A 10,247-nucleotide genomic window follows, 5' to 3' on the forward strand; every position below is an offset into this window, starting at 1 on the left:
AACACAAGTCCACTTTCTCTTTGGATTTGACTATTCTGGACATTTTACATGAATAGCACCAAGCAATACGCGGCCTTTTGTGTCTGCTTCTTTCATTTAGCTTAATGATTTCAAGGTTCACCCATGTCGTGGCATGTCAAACCTCACTCATTTTTGTGAGTGAATAATATTCAATTGTATGGATATATATTTTGACATATATCAGTTTATAAACACTTGGGTTGTCTCTACTTTTGGCTGTCATGAATAGTGCTGCTATAAATACCGCATGCACAAGGTTTTGTGTGGCCCTATGTTTCCATTTCTGTTAGGTGGTCATCAAGGAATGAAATTGCTGAGGTATGTGGTAATTCTTTTTTTTTTTAAATTTTTTTTTTTTTTTTAATCTTTATTGACTTCAGAGAGAGGAAAGGAGAGGGAGAGAGAGAGATAGAAACATCAATGATGAGAGAGTCATTGATCGGCTACAGCCCACAACCTGGGCATGTGCCCTGACCGGGAATCGAACCCTGATCGCCTGGATCCTAAGTCGACACTTAACCGCTGAGCCACGCCCGGCTGGGCATGTGGTAATTCTGATTCACTTTTTGAGGAACTACCAAACTTTTCCAAGCAGCTGCAACATGTTACATCCCACCAACAATGTATGAGGGCTCCAATTTCTCCGTGTCCTTGCCAACATTTGTTATCTGTCCTTTCATTATAGTCATCCTAGTGGGTAGAAAATGGTGACTCATTGTGGTTTTGATATGCATTTCACTGATGGCTGATGAAGTTGAGCATTTTTCCTGTTCTTATTTGGCCATGAGGTTTGAATTCCAAAATAGGTGGTCACCTCACAGTCCTGAGTCCCCTCGTTGAGAACGCAGGAGCTCTGGCAAGGTATCAACTCCTGGAGAGAAGAGAAGAGCTTCTGGGTCCCGCCCAGGCCGAAGGCTCAAACGCCTGCCCACCGCAACAGAAGAAAGTCCAAATTCTTTCACGGAATCCAAAGCCCTTCGCTATTAGGCTCTGATTTGCTTTTACATCTTCAGTGCCTCTTTTCTCTACGTGAACACTCCACTCCAACAGAGCAGATCTATTCATTGTCCCCTGCAATACATTACTTGTTCCCTTCTTTTGATCGGGAACCGATGGGAATCTCAGTTCATAAACTTGAGAGTGTGAGAAATGTAACATCTTCTCATTTTCTATCAATGAACAAGTTCTATCCTTAATTACTTTCCTGCAAAACGGATGAGAAATTCTGCCTCTGTCATTCTGAGGCCTCTCCCCAATCTTAGAGGTATGTCCAGGTTTAGGGAATTACATTGTCAGAACCTGGAGGTGGAGGGGATGGAATGTGATCACGTTTACCATGAAAGCAACCACTCTCCTGTTCTCACGGCCCTTCAGTTCTGGTGGTTTCCAGGCATGCCAGAGGCACTGCGGTCTCCGCCCAGGCTGCACTCCTGTACCTGGACACCGCCATTCCTCCGAGCAACACCCCCCAACACACGCACACAGACACACACACACAGGCACAGTTCTATTGTAGGATTATACTCATGGAAACTATAAACTCTCTCCTTGCTCCAAGGAGAACATATCTCCACTCACGTTCCTCCCCCACATTTGGGAAACCCCATGAGGGTGTTTCCCATATGGACCCAGGCAGTCCTTGCAGCCACTCCAGGGCATCTCCATTGCCTCCTCACTTGCTGTCAGCCTCTTGGGGCTTCATGCTTTCCAGTTGCCTCTCTGGGCTACATTGGCCTGACACACTATGTGAGCAACTACTGTGTGCCTTCTGCTCACATCCCTCCTAGTGCTATGTCCTCCGACATTTCTTCATGCCCCAGTCTCCTCCAGTCAGTGACCTCTACCTGTGGAACAGGTGCCCACCACAGCTTGCAAGGACTGACGTTGTATTTGACATTCCTCTTTCTAGGACTCTGAATGAATCTAAGAGAACCACCTGAGGGGCATGTACCATACTCTACTCAAAATTCTTCCTCCTAGTTACCATATGATCCAGCAGTTTCCCCCCTAAGTCTATACCAAGAGAAATAACACGTCTACACAAAAATCTGTACATGAGTATATATAGTAGCCCAATAAAGTAGAAAAACACAAATTGATGACCTAATCTACCAATGAATAAACAAATTGTACTATATTCCTACAATGGAATATTACTCAGCCATAAAAGAAGTGCTGATACAAACTACAACATGGATGAACCTTGAAAACATTATCTCAAGCAAAAGAAGCCAGACACAAAAGGTCACATGTTGTCTGGTTGCATTTATAGGAAATGTCCAGAATAGGCAAATCCAGAGACAGAGAGTGAGTTAGTGTTAGCGAGGGCTGGAGAACTGGGCAGATTGTAGCATGGTAGCTAAAGGGTATATGCTTTCTTTTGGGGGTGAGGAAAAACTTTTAAATTGTATTATGGTGATGGTTATAGACCCCTGTGAACACATTGTATGTGGGAAACGTATTTATACGTTTTATGTTGACTGGTAGCAGAGCGCGCGATAAAAACTACCCGCAAACAATGTGTGAATATACTATAAAGCATTGAATTGTACACTTTAAATGGGTGAATTGTAGCACATGTAAATTATATCCCAATAAAGTTTGACCAAAAAAAATCTTCCTTCCCTCCCTCCTTAACCCATTGTCTTTAGATCAGTTGGATGCTTGTCCACTCTCACTTAGGGTAGTTCCTTCCCAGAAGGCCCCTCCATCTTTTGTGCAAGTGAGACCTGCTGGACTTTCCAAACATACCCGTGCATTTCTAAATTTGCAGCAGGTCTACCGTGCAGGCTGACTTCTGGGATCCCAATTGTGAGTATTGGCTGATACGCATACTCCTAGCTACCAACCAATGTTTGAACTCTTACCCTAGTTTGAAAAGAAATGAGCACTAGCATCTGAGATCCTTGGCTTCTGCTGCTTTTTTAGCTCTGAAGTTGCTGATAAGTGAGAGTATTTTCTGAGGATGCCTTCCTCAGGCATGGCCAAGCTCAACCCATTTCTTCACCTGTGTCTCTCTCTCGACTGAAGCGTGACACAGATGTGTTAAATGCATATCCTCCCGCATGCCCTATGTGAACACTCCAAGAGTTGGTTCTACACTGTAGCCATCTAGGTCCAATTCATTTATCACGATACTTCATATATTTGTGTTACATTCCCAACACTGGGCATGGATCGACTGTTAATGGGGAAAGTTTAATACTATCACATGGGAGACATGGCTGTGCCACCCAGTAGGGACTCCCTTTTCCAGTCATAGTGGGGAAGTTGGAAACGGAGGGAGAGGGTAAACGATGCCCCTCCGATCGCCACCATGAAGAAAGCTCAACTAACAAATGGAGCTGAGGGAGATGGAAGCTGGAAGGAACACAGATACCAAGTACTGGGGCCAGAGAAAGTGAGAGGTGCCGTGTCAGAAGCCAATTTCATGAAGGACTAAAGCATTCAGCCAGTATTCTTACAAGGAAATTAGAAGGAAACAAAATGGAGTGAATCAAAGCCATTTGTAGAATCAATTAATGATAGATTTGGTAACTAAAGTATGTACTATGAGCAGGTGCTCAGGGCAGGACAAACAACAAGGCTACTCCCCCTCCAGCCTCCTCAGCACAGGGAACACCAGTACCATGTCGGCCCCTCCCCAGACGTTCAGACCGTCGGTGGCCTCAAGTCAAGATCGCAGGAAACAGAGGGGGCCAAATGACACAGAGCCACTCCTACATTTTCTTAGAGAAAGAGCGATCTTCCGTTCTCTGAAAGGTTTGGGGTAAGAAGGGGGGTGGGGAGGAAGGCTAAAGCACTGAACATTCAATTCCCAAACAGGAAGGAGAATTCATCTTTACCAAGAGAAATCCAAGCCAGAGGTTGAAAGAGCTATGAACAAACATCACATGATTTCAGAAATACACAACAGGCACAGAGGAACCCGAGGGAAAGGGCAGGGATCAGCAGGGATCAGAAGCTTAGAGCCACTAGTGTAGTCTGGAGTACATCTTCCTGAAGGTCCATGGCAGGCCAGGGGCCAGAACCAGAGAGGCAAGCTCCAGACAGGGCGTTCTGGAAGAGAGAAGGTCAGGGCTGTGAAATGTTTCTCCAAGCTGTGCGCTGGCGGGCTGAGGGAGTCCAGAGCTGCTCCGCGGGCTGTGGAGCTGCTGCTGCTCTCAATTCCCCTCTGCTGCTGGAGGCCACACAGACGGCTTCAAGGAGCAGGCCAGGCTCAGTTCCAATGCGGGTTTTTAGTCTGACGCTTAACGTATTAATAATACATGGCAGCAGCCTCACATAATAGCAGAGTCACCAACCCCATAGCTCTCAGGCCAGGTTCAGAGAGCCAGGTTAAAGATGTGATGTTCACTTGCCTTCTGCTTGATTTTATGTGACCTGTAGCATCTCTCCAAGTAAAGATTCAATTTCATCAGGGCAAATTCATGCCCTTCTTGTGCCTTGTTGATAAGGGAATTGTAGGAATAGAGTATACAGGCATTTGTGGGCTTCTGAGAAGAAACCCATCAGATTTTCAGAGTTCGCCGGCTTCAGACATATATTCACAAAAGTATTGGCAGTCCCATACTGGACCAGCAGAGACCAACTGAATAAACTAGACTCAGGAAGATAGAACTAGGTAGGTGGAAGAATGACAAAGAACCAGTGCATAGGAGATTTGCAAAACCAAAGGATGGGACAGGCCAGACAAGCAGGAATACTACTGTGAAATGCTAATGTTGGGAAATCCTGGGGTCAGGGCCTGCTTTTCCCTGGAGCTTTTCTATACCTCTGCTGGTGTAGAGACCCTGGCAGCTCAGCCAGCTTCCCTGTGATGGGCAAAAGAACTGGGGGCAGTGCTTCTAGGAGACAAGACACACAATAACTTATCTGAGGCTCCAAGCCCGACTTCGTAGAGATGTGAAGTCACCCACAACAATCCACCCAGGCAGAGGAGACATCGAAGTCTGAAAGTCTGCCCAGGAGGTGAGGCTTCTGTGGTCATCAGTAGTTCTTGTCTTCTTACAAGTAACAAGTTTCACTGAAAATTCTTTCCAGTGCCTAACGCTAACCTTCCCGTTTCCGCTGGAGCCCACTTTCTATTACAGCTCATCACAAAATTGCTCAAGAAGACTGGCAAAGGCTTTCCTTGACCAAACTTTAGTTAGGGTCCTCTGAACCCTCTTCTTGACTAGACCTCAACCTTGGCTTTCGTGCCCTTTCTTGGTGAGCCCAGTTTTAGCAAGAATCCTGCTAAGTCATCCAACCCTTGATATCTGATAAAGTTCCTCATTGCCATCCTGTCTGAGTCCTTGGCCTGTCTTTTTTTTTTCTCCAGCACCCAAAATCTTTTTAATAAGGTAGGATCTGGGATTAGTTTTTGTAGCCGCAGTTGGCCCTTTGGCCTCTCGGCTTGAACTTCCGGCCCTTGGGTGGTAGGTAGGGTTTGGTGTGGTTATGAGGGGTCCCAGGACCTTGCTGAAATGTCTGTACACCTCTCCGCCCTTACAAGGACCAGAAGGCAGGGCGGTACCACAGTCCTTTCGGGAGTCCAGGGCCAGCTGGTCGAAGGTGAGGATCTTGCCCCTGTCCTTGAGGATGGGGCTCCGGGTATAGCTGCTCATACGAAGTTCACACACCTTCAGTTTGGGCACCTCCTAGGCACCACGTCATTGGTTATAGTCCCTACAAGCACAGAGGTTTTGCCCCCCTGGCCAGAAAGCTTGATAAAGCTTCTGGATCATCGGGAAAGGGACAGAGGTGACTAGTTGCTGTGACTCATGAACACCCTCTTCAGCACCATGTGGTTGAAGGTGGAGTTGGTTCATCTGGCCAGAAACACATACAGCTTGATCAACGGCCTTGGGTAGATGTCCTGGATCTTGGGCTCCTCGCAGTGAACCTTTTGGCCTTTGTTATGGTGGATGTCCACTCCCATGATGGCGCCTTCTCCTTGGCCTGTCTTTAGCAAGGATCCTGTTGGGCCAGTTTAACAGAGATCCTCCTACCCTTGATGTCTCCTCTTAGTTATTTTCCACCCAGCAATCCCCTCATTCTGCTCCTTGACCCTAAATCCCACCTGTCCTTGTTGTATTCAGAGTTGAGCTCAATCCCTGTCCCCTATAGCAAGAGTTGACTCATATTGCAATAGTTTTTTAAATAAAGCCTGCATTACCATTGTAACAAGTATCCAGTAAATAGTCTTTCTTTTACAGTAGCTCCTATCACATTCTTTTCCAAAAGTGCTCCTTCTTCAAGAAAGATCGTGGGTGACCCCAAAGCTTCCTCATCTTCAATTTAAATAGTCTTATGACCAACACCTCACGCCGATCTCCTTCCCTCCCCTTCTGGCAAAGTCAGTCCTTTCTTCCTGAGGAGCTGATGGTCTTGCTGATTCATGAGACTGGTACTAAATAGTCTGAATGTTTCATTGGGAAGTTATGTGGAAAAGCCAGTTGTGCATTATGTATGTAGAATTACTTTCATTGGAATTCCTTGGAATAAAACTATCAAACCTTCCTTTAATTAATTTCCTACAGAAGTTTATTGTGAGGAGCTTCTGGGATAATGCCACTGCTCTGATAAGAGTGGAACTGCTGCCATTCAAATGTTAGAAAGCCTGAGTTTTACAGTCTGGGGCAGTCCCTCCCATCGTCCGTTACCTGGCAACTCACAAACTGCTCCATTGCTGGCTGAAGTCAAAAGGACTGCCCAGGGACAGCTCCCTTGATGCAGTCGTCAATTGTAAATGAGACTATTATGCAGATAAGTTGAATATGAATGGCAGTGGGCCTTGTCAGCCTATTAAAAGAGTCAGAAATTTCAGGAAAGTAAATGAATAAATAAAATCAAAGAGACTCAACAAAGTGAAAGTTTTGCCCTTAAGGGAAAAGAAATACTTGGGATCTGAAAATCTATTTTCTTTTTAAAAGTGACATTTTTTTCACTTCCTAGCAGGGAGGAGAATAATCCCTCTCACAACCTGAATCCCACTCTCCTGAGCTGTGCCAGCCCTTCCCAGGTACCGCGCACAGATGGAGCACCCAGCCATGGCGGTGGGGCAGGGGTACATGTCTGCACCAAAACTTTAGCCCAGGGCCCAGCTCTCAGCTCTCTTTAAAGACACTTTGTGCCCTGCCGGGCGTGGCTCAGTGGCTGAGCATCGACCTAGGATCCAGGAGGTGGCGGTTCAATTCCCGGTCAGGGCACATGCCTGGGCTGCGGGATCCATCCCCTCGTCCGGGGCTTGCAGGAGGCGGCTGATCAGTGATTACTCTCCCATCATTGATGTTTCTCTCTCTCCCCCCCTCTGAAATCAATAAAGATATATATATTTTTTAAAAGATACTTTGCAATTTTCAAGATTTTCATCAAAATATGCTTTCTGTTGTAGGGAATTTTTCAAAATACCTCCACGGACATTTCAGCATACTCTTTGCTTTTGTATGAGGATGGGAAACTTTTTCTTTACCCTCTTAAGTTCAGTGCTCAGGGGCCTGTGAATTACAGACACCGGGAAGAAGGAAGTGAGTACCCAAATGAGCAGTGGGATTTGAGTTTATATACTGATGGTGTTATAGGCAGTCAGACAAGAGCAGAGCAAGGACGATGGGCCAGGTACAGAAGGTCCCCAGGAAGGAAAGCCCTGGGTGCCTAGCAAGGGGCAAAACTGGGAAAGCAAAAACCTCGCTCCCAGGGTAACCTTTCCTCTTCTAGCATATCCCTGGTCATGTGATTTAGATTCCCCCTGACCTTTACCCCCTAAAGATAACATCTAGGCCTCAGGTGTATTTCAGCTTCAGGCCCAGAAAAGCAGCAAGACCAGTTTGGGTGATGCATGGCTGATATAAGGACCAGCTGTGATGACTAATGACCCCCAGCCCTCGTGCTGACCAATCAGTGGAGACCCCAATCCTGAAAGGACACACCTGGAAAGCTGATGAATATTCTATTGAGACCCTCCCTGGGACCTCCAGATAAAAACCCTCAAGAAAAAGGCCTCAGCTCTACCCCTGTGACTTTCAAAATAAAAATGTTGCTAGTATTTGAGTCTTGACTCTGATTTCTTTCTTAGCCAAAACTCAAGGACCTAGGTCTAACATCTGGCACTGTTCACCATTAACAAAACAAAAGGTGGATTAACAAGAGAAAAGCAGACACATTTGATTAATATAAGCTGGTCCTGATGTCAGCCATGGCTTTGCCTCACCAGGCCTTGCTGCTTTGCTGGGCCTGGAGCTGAAACACAACTGAGGCCTAGATGTTATCTCTAGTTTGACCACAACTGTCCCCGTAGTCAACAGACCTGGGGCTTTGTTCTTAAGATTATTTTATGCTGGGGGGCTGGGAGGAGGGGGGGTCAGAACCTTCTTGTCCTGAGGGCTTAATGTTTAAGGGACTAGTCATGCCAGGGCTTGTATGAGTCATATGAGGCCCCCTTGTTCCTCCTCTAAAGTGTCTACCACATAACCAGTGATATCCTAGGGGAGGAAGGTCACCCTGAGGGATGAGGTCCCACCCTAGTTTTGGCCAATGCTAGGCACCCCGGGCTTCCCGCCCTGGTGACCTTCAGGGTCTGGCCTATTGTTCCTACTCTACTCACGCCTGCCTAACTGCCTACTACAGGTTCAGGGGCTCCCGCAGGCAGTTTAGAAGGGTAGAGGGAAGAGATTTTCCTCCCCACAGTATCATCTTAAAAGGGAATGGGGACAGGCAGAGAAGCACTTCCAGGGGAACAGATGACTTCTTAGAAGGGGTGAGAAGAAAAGACACTTACGGAAACACAGGTGACTTTTTTAAAAGATAAATGGGCCCTTAGGAGAATAGGTGGGAGATATGATAGTTTTGTGACAATGTCTGGGTGCAGTGACCCTTCTCTCTAAGAAGAGATTAGCGTTGCTCCTTGGGAGGGAATTTATGGCAATTAAGTTCTTTTGGGAGGCTCTGCCTTTAGGTAGATAAGGGATTTCCGGAACTCAAATGCATTCAGCTCAAAATAATTCTTTTGTCAAAGTAGCATATTTTGTCCTGACATATCCTGATTTTTTTCTTATTTTTGCCAAATTACTATTTGCTCCATTTCATATATTACTTCCAATTTTTTTAACATCAATTACTAAAAACTCTTCAAATGAACTTTGACTAATTCTCTGAGTTGAATGTGCTAGAAAGGGAGGACTCTGGGATGTTGGATCCATGAGGAACTTCAGAAAACATCTAGCCCAGAGGCTTTCTGAAGCTTTAGCGGGGACCACTGTGTTCCAATGAGGGCTGATGTAGTCAGCCACTATGCAAAGCAAACAAGCTACTCTGGGCAAAGCTGGAGCCCAGGGTAGGGGCTGAGAGGGGACACATCACCCTTTTATCTCTACCAGAGATAGGTTGGCACCACAGAATAAATTGCAAGCCATTGATCTAGCCCAGGGATTGGCAAGCTTTTCTGTAAAAAGAAGATTAAATATGTTAGGCTTTACAAGCCAAGAGGCAAAATTGAGGATATTATGTAGGTACTTTTAGAACAATTTAAAACATAACCGTGTACAAATGTAAAAATATTCTTAACTCCTAGAGCATACAAAAATAGGTGAAACAAAAACAAATACTGCACAATTCCACTTATATGAGTACCTAGAGTAGTTGAAATTATTGAGACAGAATGGTGGTTGCCCAGGGCTGGGGGAAAGGAGGTGTTAAAAAGCAATAGCCAAAATGGAGTCACTTTTGCTTAGCCAAGTGAATAGCCCAAAGCTTAATACCTCACCCAACTGCAGTTTCAGCCTCTCCCAGGAATGGAATTTTAGAACAATCAATCTGGAATTCAGTGGTCAGCTCTAGTGAAGCCATCAGCCTGATAAGACCTGTGCCTTCCCTAAGGGAAGGTGGCCTTGCCAGAGATAATCCACTCTCTTAACTTTCTTATCCCACCCTCCTTCTGCCTGCAAAACCCATTTTGTATAGCTGGTCAGATTGCCCTTCTAGCTGCTAGATGAGATGCTGCTCAATCCATGAATCTTAATAAAGCCAATTAGATCTTCACATTCACTCAGTTGAATTTTGCTCTCTAACAGCGGGAATGGAGAGCTATTGTTTAATGGGCGTCACATTTAGTTTTGCAGGATGAAGGGTTCTGGAGATGGATGGTGGTGATAGTTGTACAACAATATGAACGCACTTAATACCACTGGGCTGCAGAGTCGGTTAAGAGGGTAAATTTTATGTTAGGTGTATTTTATCACAACTTT

General features: G+C 45.6%; 1 pseudogene; it reads right to left on the reverse strand.

Annotated features, from left to right (window-relative positions):
* Positions 1–5,379: 5,379 nt before the first annotated feature.
* On the reverse strand, positions 5,380–5,944 carry LOC107526923 (large ribosomal subunit protein eL18 pseudogene; annotated as a pseudogene).
* Between the last annotated feature and the right edge of the window lie 4,303 nt (positions 5,945–10,247).

Source organism: Miniopterus natalensis, chromosome 8 (assembly GCF_054644295.1).
Source record: "Miniopterus natalensis isolate mMinNat1 chromosome 8, mMinNat1.hap1, whole genome shotgun sequence".
NCBI classification, from domain to species: Eukaryota; Metazoa; Chordata; class Mammalia; order Chiroptera; family Miniopteridae; genus Miniopterus; species Miniopterus natalensis.